The following is a 24,437-nucleotide window of genomic DNA, read 5'->3' on the forward strand; positions in this document are numbered from 1 at the left end:
AGAAAAAAATCCATAAAACTAAGCTGGATTTATGAAAGATAAACAAAATTGATAAACTTTTAACTAGACTAAGTAAAAAAGAGAAAAGCCTCAATTAATACAATCAGAAGTGAATAAGGAGACATTACAACTCAAAATGTACAAGTACAAAGGAACATAAGATACTACTATAAACATTATATGCCAACAAGTTAAATTGCTTAGAAAAAAACATAACTCTCTAGAAACAAAAAACATATCAAGATAATGAAGACACAGAGAAATCTTAACAAATTACCAGTAAGGAGACGGAATCTATAATCAAAACCTCCCAACAAAGAAAAGTTCAGAATCAGATGGCTTCACTGGTGAACTGTATCAGAGAGGAAGTAATACAAATCTTTGTCAAATTTATCCAAAAAATTGAAGAGGAGGGAAGCTGTCCAAACTCATTTTTGGAGGTCAGCATTTTCCTGAACTGTGGTGTTGGAGAAGACTCTTTAAAGTCCCTTGGACTGTAAGGAGATCAAACCAGTCAATCCTAAAAGAAATCAGTCCTGATTATTCATTGGAAGGAATCCAATGAGTTACAATGAATTCACTCAAAGGAGTGATGCTGAAGCTGAAACTCCAATACTTTGGCCACCTGATGTGAAGAATTGACTCATGGGAAAAGACCCTGATGCTGGGAAAGATTGAAGGCAGGAGGAGAAGGGGATGACATAGGATGACATGGTTGGATGGCATCCCTAACTCGATGGACATGAGTTTGAGCACTCTCCAGGAGTCGGTGATGGACAGGGAAGCCTAGCGTGCTGCAGTCCATAGGGTCGCAAAGTGTCAGACACAACTGAGCGACTGAACCAAACTGAATTTTCCTGATACCAAAATCAGTAAAGAATACTAAAGAAAAGAAATTACAGGCCAATACCCTTGATGAACATTAAGGTTCAAAATACAAAATCCTCAAAAAATATAAGCAAACTGAATGCCATGATTATGTGAGATATATTCCACAGATGCAAAGGTAGTTCAACATCTGCAAATGAAAAAATGCAATAAGCCACATCAACAAAATGAAGGATAAAGATTACACAATCATCTTAATAGATGCAGACAAAGAATATGAAAAAATTCAATAGCCTTTCAAGAAAAAAACTTTCAATAAATTTGGGATAGAAGGTTTGTTGTTGTTTGGTAATTAAGTCAAGTTTGACTCTTTTTGTGACCCCATGGACTATAGCTTGCCAGGCTCCTCTGTCTATGGAGCTTCCTAGGCAAGAATACTGGAGTGTGTTGTCATTTTCTTTTCCAGGGGATCTTCCTGACCCACGGATTGAACCCACATCTCTTGCACTGCAGGCAGATTCTTTACCTCTGCGAAGGAAAGCACCATAACATAATCAAGTCCCATACATGAGAACATATAGGCTTCCTGGGCAGCTCAAATGGTACAGAATCTGCCCATGATGCGAGAGGCCTGGATTTGGGAAGATCCCCGGGAGAAGGGCATGGCAACCCATTCCAGTATTCTTGCTTGAAGAATTCCATGGACAGAGGAGCCTAGCAGGCTATAATCCATGGACTCACAAAGAATCAGACACCACTGAGTGACTAACACTTTCACTTTCATGAGAAACTCACAGCTAACATTGCACTCAATGTTGAAAAGCTGAAAACTTTTCCTCTTAGATCAGAAACAAGACTAGGATACCCAATACTGCCAAAATGTTATTCAACATAGTATTATGAGTACTGTCTAAAGCAATTAGACAAGAAAAAGAATGAGACATCTAAGTCAGAAAAGAACTGTTACTATTTGCAGATCACATGATATATATAGAAAACCCTATATATGCCACCAAAAAAACTGTTAAATGAATTCAACAAAGTTGTAGGATAGAAAATCACCATAGAAAAATCAGTTATGATTCTAAATACTAACAATTATCTGAAAAAAATAAAATCCCATATACAATAGCATCAAAAACAATCTGCTGCTGCTGCTAAGTTGCTTCAGTCATGTCCGACTCTGTGCGACCCCAGAGACGGCAGCCCACCAGGCTCCCCCACCCCTGGGATTCTCCAGGCAAGAACACTGGAGTGGGTTGCCATTTCCTTCTCCAATACATGAAAGTGAAAAGTGAAAGTGAAGTCATGCAGTCGTGTCCAACTCTTAGCGACCCCATGGACTGCAGCCTACCAGCCTTCTCCATCCATGGGATTTTCCAGACAGGAGTACTGGAGTAGGTTGCCATTGCCTTCTCCCCCAAAACGATCTACTTAGGAATAAATGTATCCAAAGAAGTGAGAGACCTATACACAAAAATCTTTAAGACACTGATAAAAGAAACTGAAGACACAAATAAATGAAAAGATATCCTAGGTTCATGGATCAGAAAGATATAATTAAAATGTCCATAACATCCAAGTGAGGTATAGATTCAATGTAATACCTATCAAAGGGCATTTTTTCACAGCAACAGAAAAAAAAATCCTAAAATTGAAATGAAACCACAAAAGAATGCCAAATAGCCAATGTAATCTTGAGACAGAAGAATAATGTCAGAGTTATCACACTTCCTAATTTCAAGTTATATTACAAGCATTCAACTCAAGTTATATTACAAGTCATGGTACTGGCATTAAAAGCAGACATACAAGTTAACAGACAGAAGAGAGATCCCAGAAATAAACTCATGCATATACAATTAATCTTCAGCAAAGGAGCCAGACATACTCAATGGAGAATAATCTCTTCAATAAATGGTACTGGTCAAACTGGATAGCCATATGTAAAAGAATGAAACTGTATCCCTATCAATTTAAAATTGATTAAATATTTAAATGCAAGACTTGGAATCATAAAACTCTTGGAATAAAACACAGGGGGTGAGCCCCTTGACATTGCTATTGGCCATGGTTATTTGGATTGAGAACAAAAGTGAAAACAAAAATTAAAAACAGGTGGGACTACATGAAACTAAAAAGCTTCTGCACAATAAAGATAATCATCAATAAAATGAAAAGGCAATTCATGGAATGGGAATAAATATTTACAAATCATATACCCAGTAAGCAATTAGTATCCAAAATACACAAGGGGTTCATACAACTCACTAGCAAAACACACAAAACCAAATGCCACAATTCAAATTGGGCAAAGGACCTGAATATGTATTTTCTAACACAAACAGATGGTCAATATATACATGAGAAGGTGTTCACCATCAATAATCATCAGGAAAATGCAAATCAAACCATAATGAGATATCACCTCACATACTGCTAGGATGTGTATTATCAAAAAGAGAAGAGAGAAATGCTGGTGAGGATGCTGGGGAAAGGAAACCCTTGTGCATTCTTGGTAGGAAAGTAAACTAGTACAGTCACTAAGGAAAACAGTAAGAGGTCCCTCAAGAAATGAAAAATAGACCTATCACATGACTCAGGAATCTCCCTTCTGGGTAAATATTCAAAGGAAATGAAATCACTATTTCTTTATCTCAAAGAGACATCTGAACTTCCAATTTTACTGCATCACTATTCACAATAGTCAAGGTTTGGAAACAGTGCAAGCATCTCTCACTTACCGATGAATGGATAAAGAAAATGTAATACACATACACACCAATACACACCCACACACACACACAATGGATTATGCAATCTTAAAGGAAATCCTGTCTTTTGTGACATTATGGATGAACACAGAAGGTATTATGCTAAATGAAATAAGCTAGACAAGAAAGAAAATAAAACTTACCTAGAACCAAAAACAAGCAAATAAAATAGTTGAACTCATAGAATCACAGGGTAGAATGGTGGTTGCTGGAAGCTGGGGCTTGGGGTAGAATAGGGAATGTTTGGTAAAAGTTTGTAAACTTTTAGTAATAAGATGAATAAGGCTTGAAGATCTAAGGTATACAACAGTGAATATAACTGCTAATACTCTATTGTATAATTAAAATTTCTAAGAGAGTAGAACTTAAGTATTTTTATCCAAAAAAAGTAACTATGTGGGGTGATGAATGTATTAAATTAACTCAAGGAGGAATATCATTTAACAATGTCTGCACATTATTAAATAATTACATTATCAAATAATTACACCTATATAGGTTAGATATATGAATTATAATTTTGTATTCCAATTATACTTTAAAAAGCTGAAAAAATATTTCTAAAAAGTTTCCCTCCCTGAACTAACATAATCCTACAGAAAATATTGGGAACTTTTCTTTGAGTTAATTCTTTCTCAGTGTTTCATTGCTTATTAGCTGAGTCAATATACAGACCATTTCCTCCCATGGGTTATTTTTACATATTTACTGAGCTCTACCAATAACCTGATCGAGAGATGTACTGTATGGATTCTATAACTGGGCAAAAGTTACAGCATGAAACAGGAGGACATGTAAACTTTTCTTATCTACAGCTTGCCTTCTTCCTGTAAATTGTAAGAGCAACACCGTGTTTTCTGAGTATGTATGATGTTAAGAAAGATAAAACATATGCATGCGTACATTTCTGGTCCCTTAACCCCTGCTCTTTTATACTTTTAGTTTTTTACCTCATTTCCTAGAAGGGCATTTACACAGGCTTCTGATGCATCGCAGATGGCTGTGAGATCATGTCCTCCTTCTAGAGCCAACACCACATGTCCATCAGCCAGTGTCATCAACTGCTTCGTCAAATGGCCAAAGCCTACCATAATGCAAACAGAACATTTCAAAGTATAAATTAAAAGTCAGCTGACCACTAGAACCTAATATTGATTGAGCATTTATTGTGTGTAGGTCCTTTTCTCAGTACTTCCCACGTGCTAACTCATTCAATACTCACAATAATTTGATAAAAGATCTTGGATCACAAAATCCAAGATCCTGCAGCTACGAAGTCTCACAATTAAGATTTGCACCAGTCACGTGTGCACTCTTCACTGTGCACATTACTGCCTTTCACAATGCATTCTGTGTACACCTGGATGAAAAGTGTTCGGCTAATATTAATAAGGTATGCAATTCCATTTGCTTAATATTTGTTTCTTCGTTCCATCATTTGCCTTTATTATAAAAGGAAGAAGTTTTCCATGTATCACCTCAAATTACATACCTATGACATTAGATTTTACAGGCCTTCTTTTTACTATGAAATAGCTGATGAATACAAAAATTAATATCTATGTATGACATAACAAACAAGTGGTCACTGACCTCGCAATTTAAGGAAAATATTTTTGAAGCCCCCTGCATGCAACTCTCTAATAACACAACTCCCCCTCACTGTGGGTAATCAGGACTCTGTGTTGGTGTTTATGACTCCTTTGCTTTTGATTGTTTAACCTGCTTATTCTGGAATTTTATAAAAATGGTTTTAGACTTTTGCAACATATTCTTTTCACACTTTGTGTTAGTTCATTTCTGTCGACGCCTGTAACAACAGTTTTATGCTCTCTAGTAGGCCATTTAATGAATATACTTTATTTACCCACTCTCCTGTTGACAAATATTTATGTTTTTCTGTTATTCAAAAAAAAAAAAATGTCCCTATGGGACTTTCCTGGTGGTCCAGTGGTTAGGACTCTGTGACTTCTCCACCATGGGCCTCCGTTGGATCCCTGATTAGAGGAACAAGGATCCCACAAGCGACCAAAAAAAAGCCAATAAGAACATTCTTATACCAGCCTTCTGGCGCACACATGCAAGAGTGGAGTAAAACTGCTGTGACTTACAACCTGCTAAATAAAACCAGATCATTTCCAAAGGACTATGATCAATCCCCACTGCGAGAAGCAGTGTATATCAGAATTCCTGTTTAGTTTCATCCTTGCCAACATTTGGTGTGATGGGCCGTACATGTGGGTGGCAAAGAATGGCATCTTACTGTGGTTTCATTCAGAATAAGGAGAAACCTTTCTATTTCTACCCTGAATTGAGTTTTTATTATAAACAGATGTTCAATTTAATTATTTTTACTACACCAAACGAGATGGTTTTTCTCCTACAATTTCATAGTGTTGTGAGTTACATTAATATTTCAAATATTTAGGCATCATTGAATTTATGGAATAAAGTAAGTTTGTTTATGATATATTATCATTTTTATACACACTGAATTTGACTAATGCTTTGTTTAGGATTTTTTCACTATGTTGATGAAAGAAGTTAATCAACAAATTTCTATTCTTTTACTATTTTGAATTTTATTATGGCTGGACCTTCTTTTTCTATTATTTGACCCTAGAATGTTGGGTAGAAATCTTCTGTAAACCATTTGACTCTTCTGTTTTGTCTGAGGATGACATTTATCTACTGAGAATTTTCTTAGGGATTAGGGAACTATTCTTGCTTTCAATATCTTCCCAAGTTACATTTTCCCAGAAATATGTATCTTTTGTGTTCAAATGTATTCAATAAAGTTGTTTATTACCTTATCATCATATTTTGGAACCTCAATGAGATGTAGTCATTGTTAGTAGAGCCTCAACATCTCTGAAGTTTTCTTTCATTTATTTTCTGTCTCTCTCTGTCCGACAATATGTGTATTTTTGTTGCAGATTTACCTTCCTGGCTTTTTCACTCCAGATGTATCTAGTCTGCTATTTATACTTTCATCAATATCTTCATTTCAGTGATTCGTTGTTCAATCCTAGGTGTTCTGTTGGGTTATATTTCATAACTTCTTAGTCACTTTAATCTTTCAAGTTTTTATTTCTTTAGACATAATTACTTTATATTCTAGATCTGCTATTTGAAGTCTTTATGGCTTAGTTTTACTATTTTTGTTCCTGCTGATTCAGCCTCATGATGTCTTAATTTTCCTTTGCTTTTATTTTTTTTTTTTGAGTTCATATTCATTAGAACTTTATATATGAGAAAGCTTGGAGAATAGATTTGAATATGATATTTACCTTTGAAACCCAAGATGAGTGGGATTTTGTTTACTTCTGCTGGATGGCTGAAACATTACCAAGCAGGATAAATTTTAAATCCTCACCGAAGGGCTATTTTTCAAAATGTACAGATAATGAAAATAAGGATCCCAAAACTTGATTACAAATTGTCATAGAAAAGACATTTTTTCCCTTTTCATTCCCTTTGAAATTCTCTGTATTGACAGTTACAGCTAAGATCAATTTGTTGTTTTGTTCAGCAATGTCTCCTTTTCTCCTATTTATCCTTTTCTTTAGAGTCGGCTCTTTGACATTTCTTTCTTTATTCTGCTCTCCAATCAAAACCCTTCCCTTTGGAGACTGAAGGCTTTGACGCCCTTTTTGAGAATACAGGAGTCTATTAATGTTCAAACTTTTGCCAACTGTATACTTTAGGATGGCCCAGAGTGGCCAACAGCTACAGTATTTGTTTGCTTTTCTTCCTCTTTTTGGAAGTCCTCCATAAATTTAAAAGAGTAGTTTTCATATTTACACATAGGAGTATTTCAGAATATATAGTCTCTCATATTGCCAAATGTAAATCTCTTGTTCAATGTCTAAAAAATTATAACAATTCATCAATGCGCCCACTTTTAGGAACAATTAACAAAAAGAATAAATAAAAATATTTAAAGCCATGTGTTCAATATTGTTTAATTTGCTTTAAGAACTTCCAGGGAACATAAATTTAGTTTTTAAATCAATTATATTTTTAAAATAATTAATAGATGTTTTGCTATAGGGTAACATCTAGGCTCTGCTCACAGATCCTTAAATGCTCAGCGACTCACAAGTTTCTGAGTCAACTTGTTGAAAACAAGTGGCCAAGATTTCAGAGTAGGAAGACCCTGAACTCACCTTGTCCCCTGGGCACCCTGGAATTACAACTATTACAGAGCACCTATTAAGGAGAAAGACTAGAAGGGTATCAGAGATCTTCTACAACTAAAGACATAAAGAATGAACCACAAGGACATGGGTAGGAAGGGTAAGATGTGGTATAGTCAAGAACCATATTCCAGGGTGAGGACCACAAACACAAGGATAATCACAGTTAGAGAGTTTCTCCCCAAGGAATGAGGGGTCTGAGGCCTATTACAAGCTCCCCAGTCTGGGTGTCCTACACTGGGAAGCCAAGATCCTAGAAGTCTAGCTTTAAAGGCCAGTGGGGCTTACTCTTGGGAGAGTCAAAGGGCAATGGGAAATAGACCCCAGTCTTAAGGCACACACAAAATCTCACATAATTCAGGACCCAGGGCAGAAGCCATAATTTGAAAGAAGCCTATGTCAGACCCACTTTCTGATCCTAGAGTAATAAAAGGGGAAAAAAACCCTACAAACAAGCATACACTCCCCAGCAAGACTTTCACTCAGATTTGATGGAGAGATCAAAAGCTTCACAGACAAGCATAAGCTAAAAGAGTTCAGCATAACCAAAAAAGCTTTACAAGAAATGTTAAAAGGACTTCTCTGTGAAAAAGAAAAGGTCATAACTAGAAATATGAAAATTATAAAAGGAAATATTTCATTGGTAAAGGCACATATATACAAAAGTTAGTAAATTAGCCACATATAAAGCTAGTAGGAAGGTTTAAAGATCAAGGGAGTAAAATCCACATAAGTACTACTTATCCACAATAAGTAGTTAAGGGACACACAAAACAAAAAGATGTAAAATGCTATGTCAAAGACAGTAAATGTGGGAAATGAAGTTAAAATTCATAAGAGAGCAGCAACTTAATCATATTCCTGTATGTCTGCATGCTCAGTTGCTCAGTCCTGTCTGCCTGTTTGTGAACCTATGGACTGCAGCCTACCAGGCTCCTGTGTCCGTGGATTTTCCAGGAAAGAATACTGGAGTGGGGTGCCATTTCCTACTCTCGGGGATCTTCCTAATGCAGGGACTGAACCCGTTGTCTCCTGCATCTCGTGCATTGGCAGACAGATTATCTACCACTGAGCCACCTGGGAAAGCCCCCATATTTATATTTAAATCACTATATATAAACCTCATGGTAACCACAAACCAAAAATCTATAATAGATACACACACAGAAGAGAGAAAGGAACTCAAACATAATTCTAAAGATAGCTGTTTGCCTTTAAAAGGCACATGAAAACTCAATGCACTCAATAGATAAATATAGAAAAAGATATCATTTGTGGTTATCGGAGGTGGGATTTGGGGGGAAGGGGAATTACATGAAAGCAGTCAAAAGGTGCATACTTCCAGTTACAAGATAAATGAGTACTATGGAAATAATGTACAGCATCATAAATCTGATTAACACTGCTGTGTGTCACATATGAAAGTTGCTAAGAGTGTAAATCCTAAGAGTTCTCATCAGAAGGAAAATACTTTTTCTATTGCTTTAATTCTGTACCTGTTGATGATGGGTGTTCACTAAACTTACTGTGATAATCATCTCATGATTTATGCAAGTCAATTTATTATGCTATACACTTATTTTTCGGGGCAGTTTTGTGTTTACAGAAAATTTAAGCAGAAAGCACAGAGAGGTCCAATCCACCACCCCACCTTGCTGTGGTTTCCCCTATTAACAACATTCTGCATTAGTGTGGTGCATTTGTGACAGTTGATGAGCCAATATTGATAACTTACATTACTGTTTACAAAAGTTCACGACCAGGCTTTTCTCTTTTTGTATAACTCTAGGGGCTCTGACAGATGCATACTGTCATGTATCCACCATTACAACATCACACAGAATGCTTCAAGGCCCTATAAATCTCCTGTGTTCCACCTGTCATACCTCCTCTCTGCCCTGCAACAAACCCTTATCTTTCTCATTTCTACAGTTTTGCTACTCATTTTTTCAATGTTTACATTAATTAAAATTTTTAGTTTCTTTTATTAACTATTCTAAAGTACAAAAGACTATATTTCACTCTCCCTCATTTAATACTTATAATATTTATAATATCAATATTTCTATACTCATGAAAACTTAAAACAATTACCTTGAATATTGAAATGCATGGTCTTCAAGCCTGCCTAGGCTGTTTTCAAGCCTGACCTTGTTCCTCTCTTAAATATTATGGTTTTTTTGTGTGAAAAGAAAGTAAGTTTTCAGAATACAGTTGGCAGAACCAAATCAAAGTCTATAAAACTGTCAAGCAATAAGACCCCAAAACCAAACTAAGTTGCTTCCATTTTGGAATAATGAAATAATATCTTCTTAATCCTTGGAAATGCACTGAAATATTCACTCAATAAACTAGAGCTGTCCAGAATTTCAGCTCTGGTATTGCACTTGAGGTTAAGTATGAATAAGACAAATCTATTATGATAGAAGTCAAAATATTCACTTTATAATGATTGTATGTTTCTAAATACTTGGCAAAACAATTCTAAAAAGATTTAAAATTGGATGAAAATTGTTTCCAAGCATTACTGCACTCAAGCATTATTTTCCACACCTATGGGTCTCACAATGATACCAAGAAAAATCTTTTCCACAGGCCATTTAAGAATGAGGCTGACCACATTAAAATCCACCTTTTTATCCAACTGCTATGAAAAGAGCAGTAAGCTTACAGAAAATGTGTAATGCAAAGTTCTGATCCTTAATGCTTAGAAATACTCTTGGTCTAAGTCAAGACACATAGTAAATAATTCCATTCTGGAAGAAATATTCATAAAACTCACAGACAAATATTTCTGCTAACCATATTGTTAAATACTCTGAACAGCTTTTCCTGTAATCTAAGCCATGGCCACAGTGATAACTTTAAAAGATATAATAATAAATCAAGCAGGTATGCCAAATCTTTCATACGGAAGGTTCCTAACAATTGAGAATTCAATTATCTAAAGTCACTGCTGAGCAGATCAAATCACATGGATTTTAAAAAGGAAGGGGGGAGGGAGAGGGAGAAAAATCTCAAATCTGATTTAAGTTCACTCTTTTCCTTTGAGAATAAAAAAAAGTCCCATAAAATACCAAATTTAGATGGGATAGTAAAAAGTGGAAGGAAAGAATGGAATGAAGCTAATCTTTGATCTCTATCCAAATTCCTCTTTCTTTTACCTACAGGGTTTATTTCCATTCACATGTTACCCATGTGATCTCTGGAGCCACAGATTGAGGCAGCTGAGCTTTGAGTTATCCTTGCACAAAACATTCAAGTGGAGTATAGAAATAAAATTTCTGAGTCCTATGCTCTCTCTTCTCATCAAAGCAAGGAATTTAAGAACAATGTTTTACTTCTGTTAACCTGAGTTCTACTGTGTCCATTGTAGAGGGATCTGAAAAGCTAAGTGTGGCTACCAGTGTCAAGGTATTACTCTTCCAGATATGTGAAAAAGAAGATTCAATGGTGTGTGTGGTTATGTGATTAGAGAGTTATAGAACATAATTTTAATGGGCATAATTACACGTTACATTGGATAGCTTTTACTTCTAGGGCACAAAAACTCATCCTACTGGTCACAGCAAACTGAATTTGCACAGTTGAAAAATTACAGCAGAGCACAGTGCCAGGAAGGTTGTCCTCAAGGAGGTTTGAGTGTCCTGAGTGTGAGGGCTCATGGGAAAGAAGCAATTAAGCAAGAAAGTCAGTCTGTATAATGTGTGCTGAGCTGAAGCAGCCACAGATATGATATGGGTATGGAACTAGGCACTCAGGGAGGAGGCTAGGGTAGCAAGATGGATGGGGTCAGGTCAGTACTAGAATTGTTATGCAGTTAACGAAAAATCCTAAAAGATGATGCTGTTAAAGTGCTGCACCCAACAGGCCAGCAAATTTGGAAAACTCAGCAGTGGCCACAGGACTGGAAAAGTTCAGTTTTCATTCCAGTCCCAAAGAAAGGCAAAGAATGCTCAAACTACTGCACAATTGCACTCATTTCACATGCTAGCAAAGTAATACTGAAAAAAATTCGCCAGGCTAGGCTTCAACAGTGAACTCCCAGATGTTCAAACTAGATTTAGAAAAGGCAGAGGAATCAGAGATCAAATTGCCAACATTCGTTGGATCATAGAAAAAGCAAGAGAATTCCAGAAAAACATCTACTTCTGCTTTATTGACTATGCTAAAGCCTTTGACTGTATGGATCACAACAAATTGTGGAAAATTCTTAAAGAAATGGGAATACCAGACCACCTTACCTGCCTCCTGACAAACCTGAATACAGGTCAAGAAGCAACTGTTAGAACCGGACCTGGAAAACAGACTGGCTCCAAATTGGGAAAGGAGTACGTCAAGGCTGCATATTGTCACTCTGCTTATTTAACTTATATGCAGAGTACATCATGTGAAATGCCGGGTTAGATGAAGCAGAAGCTGGAATCAAGATTGCTGGGAGAAATATCAATAACCTCAGATATGCAGATGACACCACCCTTATGGCAGAAAGTGAAGAGGAACTAGAGAGTCTCTGGAAGTAAATGAGGAGAGTGAAAAATCTGGCTTAAAACTCAACATTCAAAAAACTAAGATCATGGCATCTGGTTCCATCACTTCACGGCAAATAGGTGGAGAAACAATGAAAACAGTGACAAACTTTATTTTCTTGGGCTCCAAAATCACTGCAGATGGTGACTACCACCATGAAATTGAAAGATGTTTGCTCTTTGGTAGTAAAGCTATGACAAACTGAGACAGCATATTAAAAAGCAGAGACATTACTTTTCCAACAAGGCCTATGTAGTAAAAGCTATGGTTTTGTCCAGTAATCATGTATGGATGTGAGAGTTGGACCATAAAGAAGGCTGAGCACCTAAGAATTGATGTTTTTGAAATGTGGTGTTGGAGAAGACTCTTGAGAGTCCCTTGGACTGCAAGGAGATCAAACCAATTAATCCTAAAGGAAATCAGTCCTGAATATTCATTGGAAGGACTGATGCTGAAGCTGCAATACTTTGGCCATCTGATGTGAAGATCTGACTCATTAGAAAAGACCATGATGGTGGGAAAGATATAAGGCAGGAGGAGAAAGGGATGACAGAGGATGAGATGGTTGGATGGTATCACTGACTCAAAGGACATGAGTTTGAGCCAGTCCCAGGAGATAGAGATGGATAGGGAAGTCTGGCGTGCTGCAGTCCATGGGGTTGCAAAGAGCAGGACACGAATGAGCAACTGTTTGTTTATTTATTCATTACTGAAAATAAGCCTCAGAAGTTGTCCCAACCATGTGCAGTAACTATGACAAAATATCATAAGAAATATTTTTTAAAGTGAACGTTGTTAACTTAAGCTCTTTTGAGGAAATCTTCTAGAATGGGGTGCTAACGTAGTACTACTACTGCTGCTACTACGCTAAAGAATACTATATATAGCCTGTCCGCTCTAAAAAGCATTAAATTAAATTAATACAAGCAAATAAGCATCATTATAGGTACTAGAAGGAAGGTACGTTGTAAAAAAAAGAAAAATTCTCTTGCTTTTGATGACTAAACAAACACACGGAACTGGTAACTCCCAAGACTGGGAGCCACTGAGGAAGAGAACTGGAAGGACAGCTTCAGTTAGAATTTTCTGCTCAGTTCCAGCTTCACTGGAAGCAAACTTACTTTTGTCACTTCTGAAAATAATATTAAATAAGTTGCAAATATGGTAGTGATGCAAATGATCAGTTTCACTTTGATTTCCTGAAATTCTGTGGGGGTGTATTTCTGCTTAAGAAGTCAAAATTGTGTCAGCATTTTTTTCTAAGTTTGGGAAACTCTTTGAAATGAGAAGTTGCTCTAGGAAAGCTCTAAGATTAAACTTTAGATAAATATTTAATAACTAACCCATAGAACATAAAAGGATTCACCCTTTAAAATGGCATGTGTCAAGTGCTTCTCCGCAATGTTTCCCAAATAGTTCCCAGGATACTGGTAGTGCAAAAACACAACCCTTACTTTAATTTCCATTTGAAAACAACTATTTTCAAAACAAAAATGGACACATTGTTAAAAATGTGGAAAATAGAAAAAAGTCAAAGAAAATTATGTAATATATAACAAATATATGTTGCTACATATTATTATTCAATAACTAAATATAAATAAAATAATTATAATTTATACAATAATAAACCCAGTCCTATAAACCAGAGATAGCCAATCCCACTTTTGTGCAATTTCATGCTTATCATTTTCTGTACATTTAAAAAATAAAAGAGGATCACACTGTACTTTTTAAATTTATATTTATAAACATAAATATAGTAGAAAACATGTTTTGTAGACTCTACAATATCTTTTTAACATACTACTTTTCTGTTTTTAGACATTAACTTACTAGTTTTCAGCTTTATATATAAGGTTGTAAATAATATCCTCCTATATGGTAAAGCAGTCACTTATCTGATTCTAGTGTTATTATCTATTATTATTGGATGAAAAGAGGCTTGCTCTTTTGACTGTTAACTTTCCTCTTTTATTCCAGAGTATGAGATAGAACATATACTGTAAGGCACATGAAGGCACGATGGAAATGAAGTTCCTAAACTTTATAAACTTCATTTGTGTGTGTTCAGCAATGGATAACTGAAACATTCTTATAGAAGCTCAGAGAAATGAGATACTTCTAGAAAGTCTGCTTTTATTATGAAATTGAAAACATGGAATGTATCAGAACTCTTTAAGGAGGCTGACCCTGAGGGACTTCTGCTGTGGCTTGAAGAGGGACTTCTCTCTAACTTACAGTATAGTTACCATTGTTGTTTCGCCATTCTATAAAAGTCAGACTCTAGAATCAGCAACCGATGCCCAAGAAAGGTACTGGCTCATGATTCACTTGATTAAGAAAAATAATAGTGATACAAAATGATTGATTAGAAATCACTCCTACTTGTAAATCTAATTTTGCTGATGTCAGCCTCCCATTCACTACAAGTACTTTTCTATTATTTCCAATGACTGCCTGTCTGCCTGGAAAGCTTCAAGAAAAAAAACAAACAACAACAACAAGAACAAAAAAAAACAGTGACAGAGACAATCCCATCCCCATAGTGCCATTTAGCAAAGGCAGTAGAATGAGAATCAGCAGCAGTGACAGTCTCTTCAGAAATGTATGTGCGTGTTCAGTCACTAAATCTTGTCTGACTCTTTGCAACCCTGTGGACTGAATCCACCAGGCTCCTCTGTCCGTGGGATTTCCCAGGCAAGAATACTGGAGTGGGTTGCCATTTCCTCCTCCAAGGGATATTCCCGACCCAGGGATCAAACCTGCATCTCCTGCATTTCAGGAGGGTTCTTTTTTGACATCTAATATGTTACTGATTTATGTAATTTTTGTAACTCTTTCTGACATGTTAAAAACCCTCAATAACAATTTTACTCATTTTTAAACAGGTTAGTTTCATTTGATCCTGAAATAGCTGTGAAGACTTCACTGCAAATCCAGTATAGCAGGGATCCCTGGAGTCAGACACTTTTGTTCTGTTTTGATTTGCAATTTAATTTTGCATATCCACTGGCAAATTTTCCCTAGTTACATTCAGGAAAGATCAACTGAAGAATGCACATACGGTGAAGTATAATTACAAAAACTGGAGCCATTTTCCTCTCTAAACCCCTTAGTCATTAAGTTAACCATGCTTTACTTTAGGAAGATGCAGTCAAACTCAAATTGAGAGAGAAGTTTGGGTAGCATGTGGCTGTCTCATGTACTCTGAGGCTCTCGAGCAGGACTTCAAAGCAGAAGCTGATTGTTGCAGATGGGAAGAATGCTTTTCACAGAAATACCTTTTTAAGACTCATGATGTTGTAATTCATATGGTAGGCACTTGTGATTCGTTCCTGATGATGTTGGGATCATTTAACTCACAAAACCAGTGTTGCTACTATAAAATCCTTTCATCTATAGCCAAAAAAGGTTTATTTCATGCAAATGAAAAATTTTCATTAAAGAATCGCCCTAATAATGCGGAAGGTATATGTTTTCTGGCCATGTTTAAAATGTAAATTTATGAACATATTTTGAAGATTCATTTCACTTTAAGATCTTTATGTATTTGATGTCCTAGGACTCTTTTCAAGGTCACTGAAACCGGAAATCACTTTTAGAAGAAATATGGAGATTATTATCATTAAATCTTTCAGTTGGCTTATTCCAAGCAGCCCTATAAATACTGCATATGTTTTAAAGAAGGCACTTTCAAGTAAAGTAAAAATCCTTTTACTGTTCTAGTCAGTGACGCTCCAGAAGGTAACTTTATATTCTCAGCACCTTTTGTAAACAAATGAATGGTTGGTTTGTATTAAACAATGTCTGAGACAGCAAAATACTCCAAAGTAGTATTTCAGAAAAATGATATTAAAAAAAAAATTATCTTCAGGAATTCCTGAGAATAAAATGGCAAGAGAAGTTGACTGGCATTTTGACCATCCATCCATCCATCCATGATTTATCTATCTAAAAAGCAACAAGTTATTTACTAAATGCCTACTATGTGCCACAGTTTTATATATAAATGTTAAAATACATGAACCTCAGTTTTCTCAGCTGTAAATACAACTAATGACTATTCTACCTCACAGATGTGAAATAATCATAAAAAGCCACCTCAATATATGCATATATATATCTATGAACAGAACCTAGCACATAGTAGGTATTCAGTTTTTGTATTTTCAAATGAAAGAATTTAATCATAGAATTTAAGATCTAGAAATGAATTTTAAGCTTAAATATTCCAACCCCTTCTTTAAGGTTGAGGAAACTAAGACCCATAAAGATCAATTATCAAGGCAAACAGTTAACTACAGAGTTGGGATGAGAACTCTGCATTTTCCACCATTCAGCCCACTCAATAGATATTAGGACTGCTCATTTTTTTTCAGAAATGATTTCCAGTTCAAAAAGAACTTGAAAGAGAATTCCTAGACACCAAATGGCTTTTACAAATTACTGCTTTGGTGTGCTAAGTGTAAATAAACCAGAAGCATGTGAATTAAATTTCCCTTAACAAACACAAATATAAAACCATTGAGGAGAAAAAAAAATCCCTAGAAAATGCTTTTGGGTATCATAGGACCATTCCTTCCAACCCCTCAACAAAATTGTTTTTGCCAAACCCCAACTGCAATTTGATTTGCCAATCTCTAGCTTGTACTGCTGTTTTCAATAAGGCATTAAACACATGGGATCTATTCTCTCATCGATGCTCAGGCATAACTGGCCAAGTGGGATGGAACAAGAGCAGGACACACTCATGCTAAGCAATGATGATCCCATTACAGTACTCTGCATTATTCAAATTCAACCAGTATTTACTGAGTACACACAATTAACAACAGCTAGGGAACTACATGGTTGAATAAGAGATCATTCTTGCTTCCAAAGAACTAAATTACATACAAGAGGCATATACACAGATAAATACAATTTGATATGTAGAAAGACAACTGTTATAAAACAAACACATTTTTATAAAGATTAATAGATGGAAGACATCTATCTGTTTAGAGGGAACTCATAAGATAATAGAGGACATAGTCAAACATCTGCAGTGTTACGCATTTGTATATCTTTGCTTCAGCTTCCCACTTCTGATACAGGAACAGTCTTGTCGGTTTCAGTGAAATAATATATGTAAAATGCATCTACCCAGCACTTGACACTCAAACAGTATCAATAACTATTACTTCCTCACCAGCCCATCAGCCTCTTCATGATGCAAAAGCTCTCTTAGCAATTATCCTAAATGGCATTATTCTTTTCATTCATTTGGTTTTTCTATTAGTAAACTTAGTTCTAGAGTCACTCAATTATGCTTACAGAGGATCATATATATTGAAGTTCCAGACAGCAAAATGGGGAATGGAAAAGTAAGTGTGGGGGAAAAGAATTCATATTTTGAGATAATCGTCTTTAAAATTTTTTCAAAAAATAAATCGCCAAGAATTGATACTTTGGAATCTAGCATACAGCTTGGTACATAGTAGGTGCTCAGTACATGCTATTGAAGGAATTAGTGAATGTGGAATGAATATATTCTATTAACTTTACTTAATTCCATTTCAATTACATTAGTATGGTAGGTAGAATTCACAGGACCTCCGAGAACTCTTGCTCTTGAACAGAACTCTCTCTCGGGTGTGGATAGAATCTGTGCATGTAACGTATACTCCTGTGGAATGGCAAAAAGACGTTTCAGTTGACTTTGTGTAAATCAAAAGGAAGATATCAGGCAGTGTCAGGGGAAACTGGGCTGGGGGGTCGGGGTGGCTCCAATAATCTAATCACAGAAGCCCTTGAAAAGCGGAGTTTTCTCCAGTTGGTATTATAAGAGGAAGTCAGATTTGAAGCATGAGAAGGACTTGACACAGCACTGATGGTTTGAAAACGTTAAGGGACCACAAGAGGAGAAATGTTAGTAGCTTCTAGCCAGCAAGGAAATGAAGACTTCAGCTCTACAACTGCAAGAGATTAAATAAACTCAAAAGAGGATTGTTCCTTAGAATGTCTAGAATAAAGAGCCAGCCTGGCTGGTATTTTAGTATCAGCTTTGTGAGACTGGAAGAGGGAACCCAGTTGGGTCGGTGCAGACTTGTGACCTACCAGAAAGGTGAGGTAATAAATGGATGGTGTTAGGAGTCAATAAATTCATATCCCTGAATATACTAGAGGCCCCAAATAAATCAACAGCAGAATAACAGTTCAAGAGGTAAAGTTGATAGTGTAAGGAAAGTTGGAATAGTAATGGTAACTACAACAATGAACAATTCTAAAATATTTATCCTGTGCCAGGTCCTGGGGTTCATATAGATGTTTCATGGAATCCTCATACCACGTTATGAAGTAGCTATAGAGAGTATCCAAATCTCTAGAGGGGCAAACTAAGGGAAGTTGAGTAACTTTCCCAAAGTCATACTGGGAATAGAGTAATATATAGTAATATCAGGACTCAACTCAGGCTTTAGACTCTGAAACCTTAACCACTGACCCTACTGTTTAAAATAATTTTTCAAAAAATCTACACACATATGTTTAGTTTTCTCTGTGAATAAGATGAAGTAACCAATGCATGTCATCATGTGTCCAAAGGATTCATCTGTCCTCACTATCATCCACCCATTTCCCCACAAAGTGTCAAGGGCCAGAATGCTAAGATGCATACCTTGGCAATGCCTGAACAAACTGTCTGTTAGAATAAGATTATGATGAATTCTTAGTCGTGATGAGATACTTCAAATAGAGGCAGTGCTGCTAGTTTCTCTGTTACCTTGACCCAAAGACAAAATCTATGGGTCACTTCGTTTAAAAGAACAGAAGAATCCTAGTCCTGAATGAACATGAGTTTATGTAAATCAGGTGACCTTTTCCAGGCAGAGAGATTTCTAGAACGGTGAACTCTTCTAAAGAGTCAAGGGCTCTGTATGATCACTGGCCATGTCTGACTGGACACTGCAAGGCTTCTCTAAATAATGTATCAAGTGCTGAAGGAATTATGGGAAGTGTTACATGGCTGAAAGAGTGTACAAGTTAGGAGAAGACTGCACCTGGAGATGGGCAGACATGCCAGAGGAAAACTGCATGCTCACTTGCAGAGAGCAGTGAGCTTAGCAACATAGCAGCCACCCAACTACCTGTCACTAGCTTCTCACAATTTTTAGGGTTAAATTCAAAGCCTTCAGGACATGGTCTCTCTTTCCAGTTTAATCTTCTGTCACACCCAATGTTTACTCTTCCCTTAAGTTAAATATAACTATTTATACAATTTGATGAACACAGCAACCAGAGTCTACATTTCTGAGTATCCACTGGTGTAACGTCTTGTCCACATCCAGCTAACCCCTACTCATCTTTTAAATTTAGAGTAACCAACATCCTGAGCCCCCTGGGCAATGCAGAGTTGTTCTTATGTGTCCTCTCAACACTGGTTCCTCTCTCTAATCCTTAATTTGTGAGTTCATCCTTCGAGGTTGTAACCTGCTGACCAACAGTGTCTGTATCTTGCCTGGCCTCATATATTCAGTGCCTAGTACAGTAATGGGCATTCTCAGTGTGTTAATTAAATGCTGATGTCTAAATAGTACAGAGACCTCAAGCTGACTTTATAGACCTGGATCAATGTGTGTTAACACCTAAACTATATATGAACTTATTGCACGGTAGGCTCTTTACAACTTCTTTAATGCTCAACACAGTCAACACACACACGCACGCACACACACACACACACACACACACGAGGCACTGCCATTATTCTTAAACAAGAAATGGAAAATTAACAGAGAAAGGTTAAGTGCATTGTCCAAGGTGAAAGAACAGAGGTAGGATTTAAACCTTCTGACTCTGGAGTCCACATTCTTAAATTACAATACCTAAGTTTTTAGATTCAGGGCCCATGGTGATACTTAAGAGCTATTTTTGAAGAAAAGTAAAGAAAAGCAAAGCCCTGAAAAGTTTTATGATTCTATAATATACCTACTGTAGAATAAATACTTCCCTTTCTTAATTTTTTTTTCAATACTGTGGCCAATACAAGTAAAAAATCTTTCTCAAAGATTGGTTAAAAGGAGCATCCAGGAAAAAAGTTGAGGTCCAGAGAAAATACAACAGGCCAAAGAGAAAACTCAAGTCCCTGTCACAGACTGTTTCTTACACTATGCTATGGAACTTATAAGAAATGTCATTAATTTACAGAATGAAAGTAGAATACGATATCTTCAAGAGGATTCAAAATAATCGTGGCTGATCCATTCACTAAAGAGGTATTTGTTGAGAATCTACTATGTAACATAAACTGTGCTGGCCAATAAGGAACAGTTTTGAGCTTAACAAAGACAGTCCCTACCCTTAGAAGGCAATGGCACCCCACTTCAGTACTCTTGCCTGGAAAATCCCATGGACGGAGGAGCCTAGTGGGCTATTGTCTATGGAGTCGCAGAGAGTCGGAAACGACTGAGCAACTTCACTTTCACTTTTCACTTTCATGCATTGGAGAAGGAAATGGCAACCCACTCCAGTGTTCTTGCCTGGAGAATCCCAGGGACGGGGGAGCCTGGTGGGCTGCCATCTATGGGGTCGCACAGAGTCGGACACGACTGAAGCGCCTTACTGAATTGAATTGAATCCTTACATCACTTAGAAACTAACGTTAGTGAGAGCCACCATCACCAGGTACCATGCTATGTGTGTGAAATACATTATATCATTTAATCACTACACAACTGCCCAGGCGGGAGAATGAACTTGCCTAAGCAATACAGTCAATGGCAAAGCCATAATAACGAGGCAACTGGACTTCAAACCTGTCAGCTGCATTTGAATCCAAATAACACTGAAGTACTAGTTTAAACTAGTACTAGTTTAAACAGCACCAGCTGTTCCTGAATAATACTCATCAAATGTTAATGACTGTTACCCATTCTTCTTACTCAAGCTTTAATTTATATTCATAAAAACCAATTTTCAGGAAAAGAAATATCTACTTCGATTTTCTGATACTATCACTTTGAAAAGAAATAGATTACCACCACCACCCAAACCCCTAATTCCTTTTCAAATTAACCTTTGGAACTATTAATAAACTTCCTTTTCAGTGTTGGTATAGCATTAATTCATGACTACATTCCTCAAATCCAGCTCATTATGGTCACATCATTATGTGACCATAATGATGGGCACAGCAACACTTGTAGTGACCACTGCCAAAAAGTTTGTCTACTTGTCCTTGGGGTAACTTTATGACTAACTGCTTTTTAAAATATATGTAGTGTCTGACGCATAGAACCCAAAGTTTCTGGTCTTTAAAAACAATCAAACAACAACAAAAACCCCACTACTGAGTCTTAATGTACACATTCCTCACAAAGAGATGCCTGTAGAAACAGATAATATCAATAGATAATTCGTCAAAATGCCAGGTAAGTATCAGCAAAATTTTAAATGTTTGTTGAAAGATATAAAAACAAATTATTCTCTTCTAAGGAGAAAGAGGACATACGTCTCATTGCCAAAAACATTCCTTGGAATCCCATTTTCCAAATGACCTAGGTTTTTAATTTCAAGACAAAAATACCTGATTTTAAAAGATAAGTATCTACCCTCTGGGAAAAACTGATGATTTCTTATTTTTATTGCCATAAAAGGAGGTTCAGGAAGCCTCTAAATTATAGGTTTCAAGCAACCATTTAATTTAGATTAAATTAGACAGCAATTGTATGTTAAATAAATATGAAATGGCTCTGCATGTATTTGTTAAAGATTAAACCTTCTGTAATACTTGGCTTCTATTACACATTTGTTATTGCTGATTTTTAAAATAAATCACCATTTAATTGAAATACTTAAAGAACATTTACAAAGGAAAGTATAGTATTTAGCAAGACCCATGAGAATCTAATAAGCCCAGTAGGGTAGTTCTTTCAAAAGTAGCCAATTCTCCAACATTGTGGTAGAAAACTTGTAGTGAAATTGTGGCCAGAATCCTACACAATCTTTACAAATGGCATGATTCAACTTGCCAATATGAAACCAAAAAGAGTTTTATTTTAAACATTTTTTATCAAAGTAGTTTTGGTCTGTCATAGGTTCTTCCCATCTGCCATTAAAAAAAAAAATTGAAAGAATTATAGATGGATGAAAATAGGAACTCCTTCATCTCCATTAGACACTTGAGTATAACTATCATTTTGGAGGGGAAAAATGAAATACCCCAGAGGACACTGCATTGTGATTTTTATCCTGCTTTCCTAAGTTGGAGATGTGCTACATGAAAAAAGAGGCTTCCCGAGATCATGCTAAAAGTCTGGCATCTTAAGGCACAATTTCTTTCTGAATGAGGCTCAATATCCAACTTACATAAGATACTCTAAACCCTTCAACGTGGCAAAACAGAGCATTTCAGGGAGGGTGGTGGCTTCCACTACAAGGGACTTAAGAGATCTGAAAGATGACAAGAATTGAATGTGGAGCAAGTGAACTAAGCACAGGCCAGCGTCAGAGTGGGTAGATCAAAGATGAAGAGGAGATTTCAGGACTTTGGGGACTAGCCAGGTATGTATCAGAATAAATGAAGGAGAATAATGTGCTGGTAATTCCAGAATCATTAGAACTGGGAGGTCATGGACATCTTTCAACAAGAGTCTGTAATGAGATTAGGCAATGGATTTTCAAACTAAAGATAATAACAGATACACTAGGCTGGGAGTCAGGCTGGAATACCCTTGGGATATGCAACTATCTAGTCTATTGTTCTTCCCTGAAAATGTCAGTACAGATTTATCAAAAATAGTTAAAACTTCAGAATCTGGATATTAACAGACAGACCCACTACTGGAAAATGTGGGAATTTTATTAAGGTGTGACCACTGGCATTCTCTCTTATCCCAGTCAAAAGTGTTACAGCTTCAGGGAAAAAAGGACCTGAGTGAACAAAAATCACCTAATTAATAATAGATGACAAGAGAAATTTAAAATGACTGTTAAAGGGATGTGCCTTTTATCATAACTATTATGTCTCAAAAGAGTTGTGTAACTCATCATAAAAACTTTCAACCTCAAATTCATTAAGGAGAAATGACTTCTCTTGAGAGCTATCCAGATGTTCTCTGCCAGCTCCTTAAATCCTCCCAGACATCTGTTGATTCTTAGTAAGGAATGTTTGTTTCTAGAAAAGATGATCTAGTCCATCTTGTGAAACACCAGTGACACAGCCAGTGGCACCACTGATTCTGACTTTGGGTGACATTAATTAAAAGTTAAAAAGGATATTATAACTAAATTCTAATTCAAGTTCTATGATGACCTGCTGGATAGAGCTCTAGGTGTTTTTTTGTTTTTTGTTTTTTTTCCCCCATCTCCAGATTTTAATTTCTCTATGGCTCAAATAAGGGGGCTGGATTCAGTCAGTATTTCTTAAAGTGAGGTTGTTTGAAAGTGAAAGTGTTAGTCACCATGGACTAACATGTGTCCAACTCTTCACAGCCCCATGGGCTGTAGCCCGCCAGGCTCCTCAGTCCATGCAATTCTCCAAGCAAGAATACTGGAGTGGGTTGCCATTTCCTTCTCCAGGGGATCTTCCTGACCCAGGGACTGAACTCAGGTCTCCTGCATTGCAGGTAGATTCTTTACTGTCTGAGACACCAGGGAAGAGCAAAGTGAGGTTAACCTCTAGCTAATCAGAATCATGCGAGTATTTATTAAAATGCAGAGTCCTGAGCCTCATTCCCAACCAAGTTAAAATCCAAATCTCTGGGGTGAGACCCAGACTCTTCATTTAAAATAAGGCTCTCAACTTAGGTTTCAGAGCTGAGTGACTACAGGATCTTAAATGCCCCTGCCAGCTCTGCCATTTGGTTGATCCTTGATATCTTTGAAATAAGTCAACAATTCAAGTGTACCAAAGAACAAGCAAAATAAAGATAACAGAGTTCACCATTACTTTAGGTTTGGGCTGTCATGAAATCGTATAGACAGTAGACTTTCTACTTCCTGGGTCTGGGCTGCATCCCGATCTCTCTTTTAAGTGCTGTTTTCCTCTCACCTCTGGTCTCCATGAAATATACTTCTAAGAAGGGCTCTTACATGGTGAATTTATTCCAGTGGCTTTTCTTTA

At 36.5% G+C, this 24,437-nt stretch overlaps 1 pseudogene across 1 annotated transcript in view; it reads right to left on the minus strand.

The window, feature by feature from the left end:
• The window catches only part of LOC147374535 (histone deacetylase 9-like), a 300,860-nt pseudogene that overhangs the window by 54,806 nt on the left and 221,617 nt on the right, over positions 1–24,437 (minus strand). The window contains exon 12 of the transcript XR_015162870.1: positions 4,553–4,686. The product of XR_015162870.1 is annotated as a histone deacetylase 9-like (transcript). The remainder of the gene's footprint in view (positions 1–4,552; positions 4,687–24,437) is intronic.

The sequence above is a fragment of the Bos grunniens genome, chromosome 4, assembly GCF_055505025.1.
Source record: "Bos grunniens cultivar Pamir isolate PY7600 chromosome 4, Bosgru_T2T1.0, whole genome shotgun sequence".
NCBI lineage: Eukaryota > Metazoa > Chordata > Mammalia > Artiodactyla > Bovidae > Bos > Bos grunniens.